This window comes from Bombus vancouverensis, chromosome 4 (genome assembly GCF_051014615.1).
Source record: "Bombus vancouverensis nearcticus chromosome 4, iyBomVanc1_principal, whole genome shotgun sequence".
NCBI classification, from domain to species: domain Eukaryota; kingdom Metazoa; phylum Arthropoda; class Insecta; order Hymenoptera; family Apidae; genus Bombus; species Bombus vancouverensis.
Genome location: NC_134914.1, coordinates 2,864,548 through 2,883,266, shown reverse-complemented (window position 1 = coordinate 2,883,266; position 18,719 = coordinate 2,864,548).

Genomic DNA, 18,719 nt, shown 5'->3' with positions numbered 1-18,719 from the left:
AACGTTATACCATATAACGTAATACGTTGTGAGGTAATAACATATAACGTAATACGTTATAACGTTATACCATATACCGTAATACGTGATAACGTTATACCATATGACGTTATACCATACAAAGTAATGCGCTATAACGTAATACCATATAACGAAATACGTTATAACGTTACACCATATAACGGAATACGTTATAATGTTATACCATATAACGTAATACGTTATGACGTTATACCATATAACGTAATGCGTTATGACGTTATACCATATAACGTAGTACGTTATAACGTTATACCATATAACGTAATACGTTATGACGTTATACCATATAGCGTAATGCGTTATAACGTTATACCATATAACGTAATACGTTGTGAGGTAATAACATATAACGTAATACGTTATAACGTTATACCATATACCGTAATACGTGATAACGTTATACCATATGACGTTATACCATACAAAGTAATGCGCTATAGCGTAATACCATATAACGTAATACGTTATAACGTTACACCATATAACGGAATACGTTATAATGTTATACCATATAACGTAATACGTTATGACGTTATACCATATAACGTAATGCGTTATGACGTTATACCATATAACGCAATACGTTTTAACGTTATACCATATAACGCAATACGTTATAACGTTATACCATATAACGTAATACGTTATAACGTTATACCATATACCGTAATACGTGATAACGTTATACCATATGACGTTATACCATATAACCTAATGCGTTATAACGTAACACCATATAACGTAATACGTTATAACGTTATACCATATAACGTAATACGTTATAACGTTATACCATATACCGTAATACGTGATAACGTTATACCATATGACGTTATACCATACAACGTAATGCGTTATAACGTAATACCATATAACGTAATACGTTATAACGTTATACCATATAGCGTAATGCGTTATAACGTTATACCATATAACGTAATACGTTATAACTTTATACCATATAACGTAATACGTTATGACGTTATACCATATAACGTAATGCGTTATGACGTTATACCATATAACGCAATACGTTATAACGTTATACCATATAACGCAATACGTTATAACGTTATACCATATAACGTAATACGTTGTGACGTAATACCATATAACGTAATACGTTATAACGTTATACCATATAGCGTAATGCGTTAAAACGTTATACCATATAACGTAATACGTTATGACGTTATACCATATAACGTAGTACGTTATAACGTTATACCATATAACGTAATACGATATGACGTTATACCATATAACGCAATACGTTATAACGTTATACCATAGAACGCAATACGTTATGACGTTATACCATACAATGTAATGCGTTATAACGTAATACCATATAACGTAATACGTTATAACGTTATACCATATAGCGTAATGCGTTATAACGTTATACCATATAACGTAATACGTTATAACTTTATACCATATAACGTAATACGTTATGACGTTATACCATATAACGTAATGCGTTATTGCGTTATACCATATAACGCAATACGTTCTAACGTTATACCATATAACGCAATACGTTATAACGTTATACCATATACCGTAATACGTTGTGACGTAATACCATATAACGTAATACGTTATAACGTTATACCATATAGCGTAATGCGTTAAAACGTTATACCATATAACGTAATACGGTATGACGTTATACCATATTACGCAATACGTTATAACGTTATACCATATAACGTAATACGTTGTGAGGTAATAACATATAACGTAATACGTTATAACGTAATACCATATAACGTAATACGTTATAACGTTATACCATATAGCGTAATACGTTATAATGTTATACCATATAACGTAATACGTTATGACGTTATACCATATAACGTAGTACGTTATAACGTTATACCATATAACGTAATACGTTATGACGTTATACCATATAGCGTAATGCGTTATAACGTTATACCATATAACGTAATACGTTGTGAGGTAATAACATATAACGTAATACGTTATAACGTTATACCATATACTGGAATACGTGATAACGTTATACCATATGACGTTATACCATACAACGTAATGCGTTATAACGTAATACCATATAACGTAATACGTTATAACGTTACACCATATAACGGAATACGTTATAATGTTATACCATATAACGTAATACGTTATGACGTTATACCATATAACGTAATGCGTTATGACGTTATACCATATAACGCAATACGTTATAACGTTATACCATATAACGGCATACGTTATAACGTTATACCATATAACGTAATACGTTATAACGTTACACCATATACCGTAATACGTGATAACGTTATACCATATGACGTTATACCATACAACCTAATGCGTTATAACGTAATACCATATAACGTAATACGTTATAACGTTATACCATATAACGTAATACGTTATAACGTTATACCATATACCGTAAAACGTGATAACGTTATACCATATGACGTAGTACGTTATAACGTTATACCATATAACGTAATACGTTATGACGTTATACCATATAGCGTAATGCGTTATAACGTTATACCATATAACGTAATACGTTGTGAGGTAATAACATATAACGTAATACGTTATAACGTTATACCATATACCGTAATACGTGATAACGTTATACCATATGACGTTATACCATACAAAGTAATGCGCTATAACGTAATACCATATAACGTAATACGTTATAACGTTACACCATATAACGGAATACGTTATAATGTTATACCATATAACGTAATACGTTATGACGTTATACCATATAACGTAATGCGTTATGACGTTATACCATATAACGCAATACGTTTTAACGTTATACCATATAACGCAATACGTTATAACGTTATACCATATAACGTAATACGTTATAACGTTATACCATATACCGTAATACGTGATAACGTTATACCATATGACGTTATACCATATAACCTAATGCGTTATAACGTAATACCATATAACGTAATACGTTATAACGTTATACCATATAACGTAATACGTTATAACGTTATACCATATACCGTAATACGTGATAACGTTATACCATATGACGTTATACCATACAACGTAATGCGTTATAACGTAATACCATATAACGTAATACGTTATAACGTTATACCATATAGCGTAATGCGTTATAACGTTATACCATATAACGTAATACGTTATAACTTTATACCATATAACGTAATACGTTATGACGTTATACCATATAACGTAATGCGTTATGACGTTATACCATATAACGCAATAGGTTATAACGTTATACCATATAACGTAGTACGTTATGACGTTATTCCATATAACGTAATACGTTATGACGTTATACCATATAACGCAATACGTTATAACGTTATACCATATAACGTAATACGTTATAACGTTATAAAATATACCGTAATACGTGATAACGTTATACCATATGACGTTATACCATACAACGTAATGCGTTATAACGTAATACCATATAACGTAATACGTTATAACGTTATACCATATAGCGTAATGCGTTATAACGTTATACCATATAACGTAATACGTTATAACTTTATACCATATAACGTAATACGCTATGACGTTATACCATATAACGTAATGCGTTATGACGTTATACCATATAACGCAATACGTTATAACGTTATACCATATAACGCAATACGTTATAACGTTATACCATATAACGTAATACGTTGTGACGTAATACCATATAACGTAATACGTTATAACGTTATACCATACAGCGTAATGCGTTAAAACGTTATACCATATAACGTAATACGTTATGACGTTATACCATATAACGTAGTACGTTATAACGTTATACCATATAACGCAATAAGTTATAACGTTATACCATATAACGTAATACGTTGTGAGGTAATAACATATAACGTAATACGTTGTGAGGTAATAACATATAACGTAATACGTTATAACGTTATACCATATACCGTAATACGTGATAACGTTATAACATATGACGTTATACCATACAACGTAATGCGTTATAACGTAATACCATATAACGTAATACGTTATAACGTTACACCATATAACGGAATACGTTATAATGTTACACCATATAACGGAATACCTTATAATGCTATACCATATAACGTAATACGTTATGACGTTATACCATATAACGTAATGCGTTATGACGTTATACCATATAACGCAATACGTTATAACGTTATACCATATAACGCAATACGTTATAACGTTATACCATATACCGCAATACGTTATAACGTTATACCATATAACGTAATGCGTTATAACGTAATACCATATAACGTAATACGTTATAACGTTATACCATATAGCGTAATGCGTTATAACGTTATACCATATAACGTAATACGTTATAACGTTATACCATATAACGTCATACGTTATAACGTTATTCCATATAACGTAATACGTTATGACGTTATACCATAAAACGTAATGCGATAAGACGTTATATTATATAACGCAATACGTTAAAACGTTATACCATATAACGCAATAGGTTATAACGTTATACCATATAACGTAACACGTTAAAACGTTATACCATATACCGTAATACGTGATAACGTTATACCATATGACGTTATACCATACAACGTAATGCGTTATAACGTAATACCATATACGTAATACGTTATAACGTTATACCATATAGCGTAATGCGTTATGGCGTTATACTATATAACGAAATACGTTAAAACGTTATACCACATAACGCAATACGTTATAACTTTATACCATATAACGTAATACGTTATAACGTTATACCATATACCGTAATACGTGATAACGTTATACCATATGACGTTATACCATACAACGTAATGCGTTATAACGTAATACCATATAACGTAATACGTTATAACGTTATACCATATAGCGTAATACGTTATGACGTTATACCATATAGCGTAATACGTTATGACGTTATACCATATAACGTAATACGTTATAACGTTATACCATATACCGTAATACGTGATAACGTTATATCATATGACGTTATACCATACAACGTAATGCGTTATAACGTAATACCATATAACGTAATACGTTATAACGTTACACCATATAACGGAATACGTTATAATGTTATACCATATAACGTAATACGTTATGACGTTATACCATATAACGTAATGCGTTATAACGTTATTCCATATAACGTAATACGTTATAACGTTATAACGTTATACCATATAACGTCATACGTTATAACGTTATTCCATATAGCGTAATACGTTATAATGTTATACCATATAACGTAATACGTTATGACGTTATACCATATAACGTAGTACGTTATGACGTTATACCATATAACGTAATGCGTTATAACGTAATACCATATAACGTAATACGTTATAACGTTACACCATATAACGGAATACGTTATAATGTTATACCATATAACGTAATACGTTATGACGTTATACCATATAACGTAATGCGTTATGACGTTATACCATATAACGCAATACGTTATAACGTTATACCATATAACGTAATACGTTATAACGTTATACCATATACCGTAATACGTGATAACGTTATACCATATGACGTTATACCATACAACGTAATGCGTTATAACGTAATACCATATAACGTAATACGTTATAACGTTACACCATATAACGGAATACGTTATAATGTTATACCATATAACGTAATACGTTATGACGTTATACCATATAACGTAATGCGTTATGACGTTATACCATATAACGCAATACGTTATAACGTTATACCATATAACGCAATACGTTATAACGTTATACCATATAGCGCAATGCGTTATAACATTATACTATATAACGTAATACGTTATAACGTTATACCATATAACGTCATACGTTATAACGTTATTCCATATAACGTAATACGTTATGACGTTATACCATACATCGTAATGCGTTATAACGTAATACCATATAACGTAATACGTTATAACGTTATACCATATAGCGTAATGCGTTATGGCGTTATACTATATAACGCAATACGTTAAAACGTTATACCACATAACGCAATACGTTATAACGTTATACCATATAACGTAATACGTTATAACGTTATACCATATACCGTAATACGTGATAACGTTATACCATATGACGTTATACCATACAACGTAATGCGTTATAACGTAATACCATATAACGTAATACGTTATAACGTTATACCATATAGCGTAATACGTTATGACGTTATACCATATAGCGTAATACGTTATGACGTTATACCATATAACGTAATACGTTATAACGTTATACCATATACCGTAATACGTGATAACGTTATATCATATGACGTTATACCATACAACGTAATGCGTTATAACGTAATACCATATAACGTAATACGTTATAACGTTACACCATATAACGGAATACGTTATAATTTTATACCATATAACGTAATACGGTATGACGTTATACCATATAACGTAATGCGTTATGACGTTATACCATATAACGCAATACGTTATAACGTTATACCATATAACGCAATACGTTATAACGTTATACCATATAACGTAATACGTTGTGAGGTAATAACATATAACGTAATACGTTATAACGTAATACCATATAACGTAATACGTTATAACGTTATACCATATAGCGTAATACGTTATAATGTTATACCATATAACGTAATACGTTATGACGTTATACCATATAACGTAGTACGTTATAACGTTATACCATATAACGTAATACGTTATGACGTTATACCATATAGCGTAATGCGTTATAACGTTATACCATATAACGTATACGTTGTGAGGTAATAACATATAACGTAATACGTTATAACGTTATACCATAACCTGGAATACGTGATAACGTTATACCATATGACGTTATACCATACAACGTAATGCGTTATAACGTAATACCATATAACGTAATACGTTATAACGTTACACCATATAACGGAATACGTTATAATGTTATACCATATAACGTAATACGTTATGACGTTATACCATATAACGTAATGCGTTATGACGTTATACCATATAACGCAATACGTTATAACGTTATACCATATAACGCCATACGTTATAACGCTATACCATATAACGTAATACGTTATAACGTTACACCATATACCATAATACGTGATAACGTTATACCATATGACGTTATACCATACAACCTAATGCGTTATAACGTAATACCATATAACGTAATACGTTATAACGTTATACCATATAACGTAATACGTTATAACGTTATACCATATACCGTAATACGTGATAACGTTATACCATATGACGTTATACCATACAACGTAATGCGTTATAACGTAATACCATATAACGTAATACGTTATAACGTTATACCATATAGCGTAATGCGTTATAACGTTATACCATATAACGTAATACGTTATAACTTTATACCATATAACGTAATACGTTATGACGTTATACCATATAACGTAATGCGTTATGACGTTATACCATATAACGCAATACGTTATAACGTTATACCATATAACGCAATACGTTATGACGTTATACCATACAATGTAATGCGTTATAACGTAATACCATATAACGTAATACGTTATAACGTTATACCATATAGCGTAATGCGTTATAACGTTATACCATATAACGTAATACGTTATAACGTTATACCATATAACGTCATACGTTATAACGTTATTCCATATAACGTAATACGTTATGACGTTATACCATAAAACGTAATACGATATGACGTTATATTATATAACGCAATACGTTAAAACGTTATACCATATAACGCAATAGGTTATAACGTTATACCATATAACGTAATACGTTAAAACGTTATACCATATACCGTAATACGTGATAACGTTATACCATATAACGTAATACGTTATGACGTTATACCATATAACGTAATGCGTTATGACGTTATACCATATAACGCAATACGTTTTAACGTTATACCATATAACGCAATACGTTATAACGTTATACCATATAACGTAATACGTTATAACGTTATACCATATACCGCAATACGTGATAACGTTATACCATATGACGTTATACCATACAACGTAATGCGTTATAACGTAATACCATATAACGTAATACGTTATAACGTTATACCATATAGCGTAATGCGTTATAACGTTATACCATACAACGTAATGCGTTATAACGTAATACCATATAACGTAATACGTTATAACATTATACCATATAGCGTAATGCGTTGTGGCGTTATACTATATAACGCAATACGTTAAAACGTTATACCACATAACGCAATACGTTATAACGTTATACCATATAACGTAATACGTTATAACGTTATACCATATACCGTAATACGCGATAACGTTATACCATATGACGTTATACCATACAACGTAATGCGTTATAACGTAATACCATATAACGTAATACGTTATAACGTTATACCATATAGCGTAATACGTTATGATGTTATACCATATAGCGTAATACGTTATGACGTTATACCATATAACGTAATACGTTATAACGTTATACCATATACCGTAATACGTGATAACGTTATATCATATGACGTTATACCATACAACGTAATGCGTTATAACGTAATACCATATAACGTAATACGTTATAACGTAACACCATATAACGTAATTCGTTATAACGTAATACCATATAACGTTATACGTTATAACGTTATACCATATGGCGTAATACGTTATGACGTTATACCATATAGCGTAATGCGTTATAACGTTATACCATATAACGTAATACGTTGTGAGGTAATAACATATAACGTAATACGTTATAACGTTATACCATATACCGTAATACGTGATAACGTTATACCATATGACGTTATACCATACAAAGTAATGCGCTATAACGTAATACCATATAACGTAATACGTTATAACGTTACACCATATAACGGAATACGTTATAATGTTATACCATATAACGTAATACGTTATGACGTTATACCATATAACGTAATGCGTTATGACGTTATACCATATAACGTAGTACGTTATAACGTTATACCATATAACGTAATACGTTATGACGTTATACCATATAGCGTAATGCGTTATAACGTTATACCATATAACGTAATACGTTGTGAGGTAATAACATATAACGTAATACGTTATAACGTTATACCATATACCGTAATACGTGATAACGTTATACCATATGACGTTATACCATACAAAGTAATGCGCTATAGCGTAATACCATATAACGTAATACGTTATAACGTTACACCATATAACGGAATACGTTATAATGTTATACCATATAACGTAATACGTTATGACGTTATACCATATAACGTAATGCGTTATGACGTTATACCATATAACGCAATACGTTTTAACGTTATACCATATAACGCAATACGTTATAACGTTATACCATATAACGTAATACGTTATAACGTTATACCATATACCGTAATACGTGATAACGTTATACCATATGACGTTATACCATATAACCTAATGCGTTATAACGTAATACCATATAACGTAATACGTTATAACGTTATACCATATAACGTAATACGTTATAACGTTATACCATATACCGTAATACGTGATAACGTTATACCATATGACGTTATACCATACAACGTAATGCGTTATAACGTAATACCATATAACGTAATACGTTATAACGTTATACCATATAGCGTAATGCGTTATAACGTTATACCATATAACGTAATACGTTATAACTTTATACCATATAACGTAATACGTTATGACGTTATACCATATAACGTAATGCGTTATGACGTTATACCATATAACGCAATACGTTATAACGTTATACCATATAACGCAATACGTTATAACGTTATACCATATAACGTAATACGTTGTGACGTAATACCATATAACGTAATACGTTATAACGTTATACCATATAGCGTAATGCGTTAAAACGTTATACCATATAACGTAATACGTTATGACGTTATACCATATAACGTAGTACGTTATAAGGTTATACCATATAACGTAATACGATATGACGTTATACCATATAACGCAATACGTTATAACGTTATACCATATAACGCAATACGTTATGACGTTATACCATACAATGTAATGCGTTATAACGTAATACCATATAACGTAAAACGTTATAACGTTATACCATATAGCGTAATGCGTTATAACGTTATACCATATAACGTAATACGTTATAACTTTATACCATATAACGTAATACGTTATGACGTTATACCATATAACGTAATGCGTTATGACGTTATACCATATAACGCAATACGTTCTAACGTTATACCATATAACGCAATACGTTATAACGTTATACCATATACCGTAATACGTTGTGACGTAATACCATATAACGCAATACGTTATAACGTTATACCATATAGCGTAATGCGTTAAAACGTTATACCATATAACGTAATACGGTATGACGTTATACCATATAACGTAATGCGTTATGACGTTATACCATATAACGCAATACGTTATAACGTTATACCATATAACGCAATACGTTATAACGTTATACCATATAACGTAATACGTTGTGAGGTAATAACATATAACGTAATACGTTATAACGTAATACCATATAACGTAATACGTTATAACGTTATACCATATACCGTAATACGTGATAACGTTATACCATATGACGTTATACCATACAAAGTAATGCGCTATAACGTAATACCATATAACGTAATACGTTATAACGTTACACCATATAACGGAATACGTTATAATGTTATACCATATAACGTAATACGTTATGACGTTATACCATATAACGTAATGCGTTATGACGTTATACCATATAACGCAATACGTTTTAACGTTATACCATATAACGCAATACGTTATAACGTTATACCATATAACGTAATACGTTATAACGTTATACCATATACCGTAATACGTGATAACGTTATACCATATGACGTTATACCATATAACCTAATGCGTTATAACGTAATACCATATAACGTAATACGTTATAACGTTATACCATATAACGTAATGCGTTATGACGTTATACCATATAACGCAATACGTTATAACGTTATACCATATAACGCCATACGTTATAACGTTATACCATATAACGTAATACGTTATAACGTTACACCATATACCGTAATACGTGATAACGTTATACCATATGACGTTATACCATACAACCTAATGCGTTATAACGTAATACCATATAACGTAATACGTTATAACGTTATACCATATAACGTAATACGTTATAACGTTATACCATATACCGTAAAACGTGATAACGTTATACCATATGACGTAGTACGTTATAACGTTATACCATATAACGTAATACGTTATGACGTTATACCATATAGCGTAATGCGTTATAACGTTATACCATATAACGTAATACGTTGTGAGGTAATAACATATAACGTAATACGTTATAACGTTATACCATATACCGTAATACGTGATAACGTTATACCATATGACGTTATACCATACAAAGTAATGCGCTATAACGTAATACCATATAACGTAATACGTTATAACGTTACACCATATAACGGAATACGTTATAATGTTATACCATATAACGTAATACGTTATGACGTTATACCATATAACGTAATGCGTTATGACGTTATACCATATAACGCAATACGTTTTAACGTTATACCATATAACGCAATACGTTATAACGTTATACCATATAACGTAATACGTTATAACGTTATACCATATACCGTAAAACGTGATAACGTTATACCATATGACGTAGTACGTTATAACGTTATACCATATAACGTAATACGTTATGACGTTATACCATATAGCGTAATGCGTTATAACGTTATACCATATAACGTAATACGTTGTGAGGTAATAACATATAACGTAATACGTTATAACGTTATACCATATACCGTAATACGTGATAACGTTATACCATATGACGTTATACCATACAAAGTAATGCGCTATAACGTAATACCATATAACGTAATACGTTATAACGTTACACCATATAACGGAATACGTTATAATGTTATACCATATAACGTAATACGTTATGACGTTATACCATATAACGTAATGCGTTATGACGTTATACCATATAACGCAATACGTTTTAACGTTATACCATATAACGCAATACGTTATAACGTTATACCATATAACGTAATACGTTATAACGTTATACCATATACCGTAATACGTGATAACGTTATACCATATGACGTTATACCATATAACCTAATGCGTTATAACGTAATACCATATAACGTAATACGTTATAACGTTATACCATATAACGTAATACGTTATAACGTTATACCATATACCGTAATACGTGATAACGTTATACCATATGACGTTATACCATACAACGTAATGCGTTATAACGTAATACCATATAACGTAATACGTTATAACGTTATACCATATAGCGTAATGCGTTATAACGTTATACCATATAACGTAATACGTTATAACTTTATACCATATAACGTAATACGTTATGACGTTATACCATATAACGTAATGCGTTATGACGTTATACCATATAACGCAATACGTTATAACGTTATACCATATAACGCAATACGTTATAACGTTATACCATATAACGTAATACGTTGTGACGTAATACCATATAACGTAATACGTTATAACGTTATACCATATAGCGTAATGGGTTAAAACGTTATACCATATAACGTAATACGTTATGACGTTATACCATATAACGTAGTACGTTATAACGTTATACCATATAACGTAATACGTTATGACGTTATACCATATAACGCAATACGTTATAACGTTATACCATATAACGCAATACGTTATGACGTTATACCATACAATGTAATGCGTTATAACGTAATACCATATAACGTAATACGTTATAACGTTATACCATATAGCGTAATGCGTTATAACGTTATACCATATAACGTAATACGTTATAACTTTATACCATATAACGTAATACGTTATGACGTTATACCATATAACGTAATGCGTTATGACGTTATACCATATAACGCAATACGTTATAACGTTATACCATATAACGCAATACGTTATAACGTTATACCATATAACGTAATACGTTGTGACGTAATACCATATAACGTAATACGTTATAACGTTATACCATATAGCGTAATGCGTTAAAACGTTATACCATATAACGTAATACGGTATGACGTTATACCATATAACGTAATGCGTTATGACGTTATACCATATAACGCAATACGTTATAACGTTATACCATATAACGTAATACGTTATAACGTTATACCATATACCGTAATACGTGATAACGTTATACCATATGACGTTATACCATACAACGTAATGCGTTATAACGTAATACCATATAACGTAATACGTTATAACGTTATACCATATAGCGTAATGCGTTATGGCGTTATACTATATAACGCAATACGTTAAAACGTTATACCACATAACGCAATACGTTATAACGTTATACCATATAACGTAATACGTTATAACGTTATACCATATACCGTAATACGCGATAACGTTATACCATATGACGTTATACCATACAACGTAATGCGTTATAACGTAATACCATATAACGTAATACGTTATAACGTTATACCATATAGCGTAATACGTTATGATGTTATACCATATAGCGTAATACGTTATGACGTTATACCATATAACGTAATACGTTATAACGTTATACCATATACCGTAATACGTGATAACGTTATATCATATGACGTTATACCATACAACGTAATGCGTTATAACGTAATACCATATAACGTAATACGTTATAACGTAACACCATATAACGTAATTCGTTATAACGTAATACCATATAACGTTATACGTTATAACGTTATACCATATGGCGTAATACGTTATAATGTTATACCATATAACGTAATACGTTATGACGTTATACCATATAACGTAGTACGTTATAACGTTATACCATATAACGTAATACGTTATGACGTTATACCATATAGCGTAATGCGTTATACCGTTATACCATATAACGTAATACGTTGTGAGGTAATAACATATAACGTAATACGTTATAACGTTATACCATATACCGTAATACGTGATAACGTTATACCATATGACGTTATACCATACAAAGTAATGCGCTATAACGTAATACCATATAACGTAATACGATGTAACGTTACACCATATAACGGAATACGTTATAATGTTATACCATATAACGTAATACGTTATGACGTTATACCATATAACGTAATGCGTTATGACGTTATACCATATAACGCAATACGTTTTAACGTTATACCATATAACGCAATACGTTATAACGTTATACCATATAACGTAATACGTTATAGCGTTATACCATATACCGTAATACGTGATAACGTTATACCATATGACGTTACACCATATAACCTAATACGTTTTAACGTTATACCATATAACGCAATACGTTATAACGTTATACCATATAACGTAATACGTTATAGCGTTATACCATATACCGTAATACGTGATAACGTTATACCATATGACGTTACACCATATAACCTAATGCGTTATAACGTAATACCATATAACGTAATACGTTATAACGTTATACCATATAACGTAATACGTTATAACGTTATACCATATACCGTAATACGTAATAACGTTATACCATATGACGTTATACCATACAACGTAATGCGTTATAACGTAATACCATATAACGTACTACGTTATAACGTTATACCATATAGCGTAATGCGTTATAACGTTATACCATATAACGTAATACGTTATAACTTTATACCATATAACGTAATACGTTATGACGTTATACCATATAACGTAATGCGTTATGACGTTATACCATATAACGCAATACGTTATAACGTTATACCATATAACGCAATACGTTATAACGTTATACCATATAACGTAATACGTTGTGACGTAATACCATATAACGTAATACGTTATAACGTTATACCATATAGCGTAATGCGTTAAAACGTTATACCATATAACGTAATACGTTATGACGTTATACCATATAACGTAGTACGTTATAACGTTATACCATATAACGTAATACGTTATGACGTTATACCATATAACGCAATACGTTATAACGTTATACCATATAACGCAATACGTTATGACGTTATACCATACAATGTAATGCGTTATAACGTAATACCATATAACGTAATACGTTATAACGTTATACCATATAGCGTAATGCGTTATAACGTTATACCATATAACGTAATACGTTATAACTTTATACCATATAACGTAATACGTTATGACGTTATACCATATAACGTAATGCGTTATGACGTTATACCATATAACGCAATACGTTATAACGTTATACCATATAACGCAATACGTTATAACGTTATACCATATAACGTAATACGTTGTGACGTAATACCATATAACGTAATACGTTATAACGTTATACCATATAGCGTAATGCGTTAAAACGTTATACCATATAACGTAATACGGTATGACGTTATACCATATAACGTAATGCGTTATGACGTTATACCATATAACGCAATACGTTATAACGTTATACCATATAACGCAATACGTTATAACGTTATACCATATAACGTAATACGTTGTGAGGTAATAACATATAACGTAATACGTTATAACGTAATACCATATAACGTAATACGTTATAACGTTATACCATATAGCGTAATACGTTATAATGTTATACCATATAACGTAATACGTTATGACGTTAGACCATATAACGTAGTACGTTATAACGTTATACCATATAACGTAATACGTTATAACGTAATACCATATAACGTAATACGTCATAACGTTATACCATATAGCGTAATACGTTATAATGTTATACCATATAACGTAATACGTTGTGAGGTAATAACATATAACGTAATACGTTATAACGTTATACCATATACTGGAATACGTGATAACGTTATACCATATGACGTTATACCATACAACGTAATGCGTTATAACGTAATACCATATAACGTAATACGTTATAACGTTACACCATATAACGGAATACGTTATAATGTTATACCATATAACGTAATACGTTATGACGTTATACCATATAACGTAATGCGTTATGACGTTATACCATATAACGCAATACGTTATAACGTTATACCATATAACGCCATACGTTATAACGTTATACCATATAACGTAATACGTTATAACGTTACACCATATACCGTAATACGTGATAACGTTATACCATATGACGTTATACCATACAACCTAATGCGTTATAACGTAATACCATATAACGTAATACGTTATAACGTTATACCATATAACGTATTACGTTATAACGTTATACCATATACCGTAATACGTGATAACGTTATACCATATGACGTAGTACGTTATAACGTTATACCATATAACGTAATACGTTATGACGTTATACCATATAGCGTAATGCGTTATAACGTTATACCATATATCGTAATACGTTGTGAGGTAATAACATATAACGTAATACGTTATAACGTTATACCATATACCGTAATACGTGATAACGTTATACCATATGACGTTATACCATACAAAGTAATGCGCTATAACGTAATACCATATAACGTAATACGTTATAACGTTACACCATATAACGGAATACGTTATAATGTTATACCATATAACGTAATACGTTATGACGTTATACCATATAACGTAATGCGTTATGACGTTATACCATATAACGCAATACGTTTTAACGTTATACCATATAACGCAATACGTTATAACGTTATACCATATAACGTAATACGTTATAACGTTATACCATATACCGTAATACGTGATAACGTTATACCATATGACGTTATACCATATAACCTAATGCGTTATAACGTAATACCATATAACGTAATACGTTATAACGTTATACCATATAGCGTAATGCGTTATAACGTTATACCATATAACGTAATACGTTATAACTTCATACCATATAACGTAATACGTTATGACGTTATACCATATAACGTAATGCGTTATGACGTTATACCATATAACGCAATACGTTATAACGTTATACCATATAACGCAATACGTTATAACGTTATACCATATAACGTAATACGTTGTGACGTAATACCATATAACGTAATACGTTATAACGTTATACCATATAGCGTAATGCGTTAAAACGTTATACCATATAACGTAATACGTTATGACGTTATACCATATAACGTAGTACGTTATAACGTTATACCATATAACGTAATACGTTATGACGTTATACCATATAACGCAATACGTTATAACGTTATACCATATAACGCAATACGTTATGACTTTATACCATACAATGTAATGCGTTATAACGTAATACCATATAACGTAATACGTTATAACGTTATACCATATAGCGTAATGCGTTATAACGTTATACCATATAACGTAATACGTTATAACTTTATACCATATAACGTAATACGTTATGACGTTATACCATATAACGTAATGCGTTATGACGTTATACCATATAACGCAATACGTTATAACGTTATACCATATAACGCAATACGTTATAACGTTATACCGTATAACGTAATACGTTGTGACGTAATACCATATAACGTAATACGTTATAACGTTATACCATATAGCGTAATGCGTTAAAACGTTATACCATATAACGTAATACGGTATGACGTTATACCATATAACGTAATGCGTTATGACGTTATACCATATAACGCAATACGTTATAACGTTATACCATATAACGCAATACGTTATAACGTTATACCATATAACGTAATACGTTGTGAGGTAATAACATATAACGTAATACGTTATAACGTAATACCATATAACGTAATACGTTATAACGTTATACCATATAGCGTAATACGTTATAATGTTATACCATATAACGTAATACGTTATGACGTTATACCATATAACGTAGTGCGTTATAACGTTATACCATATAACGTAATACGTTATGACGTTATACCATATAGCGTAATGCGTTATAACGTTATACCATATAACGTAATACGTTGTGAGGTAATAACATATAACGTAATACGTTATAACGTTATACCATATACTGGAATACGTGATAACGTTATACCATATGACGTTATACCATACAACGTAATGCGTTATAACGTAATACCATATAACGTAATACGTTATAACGTTACACCATATAACGGAATACGTTATAATGTTATACCATATAACGTAATACGTTATGACGTTATACCATATAACGTAATGCGTTATGACGTTATACCATATAACGCAATACGTTATAACGTTATACCATATAACGCCATACGTTATAACGTTATACCATATAACGTAATACGTTATAACGTTACACCATATACCGTAATACGTGATAACGTTATACCATATGACGTTATACCATACAGCCTAATGCGTTATAACGTAATACCATATAACGTAATACGTTTTAACGTTATACCATATAACGTAATACGATATAACGTTATACCATATACCGTAATACGTGATAACGTTATACCATATGACGTAGTACGTTATAACGTTATACCATATAACGTAATACGTTATGACGTTAT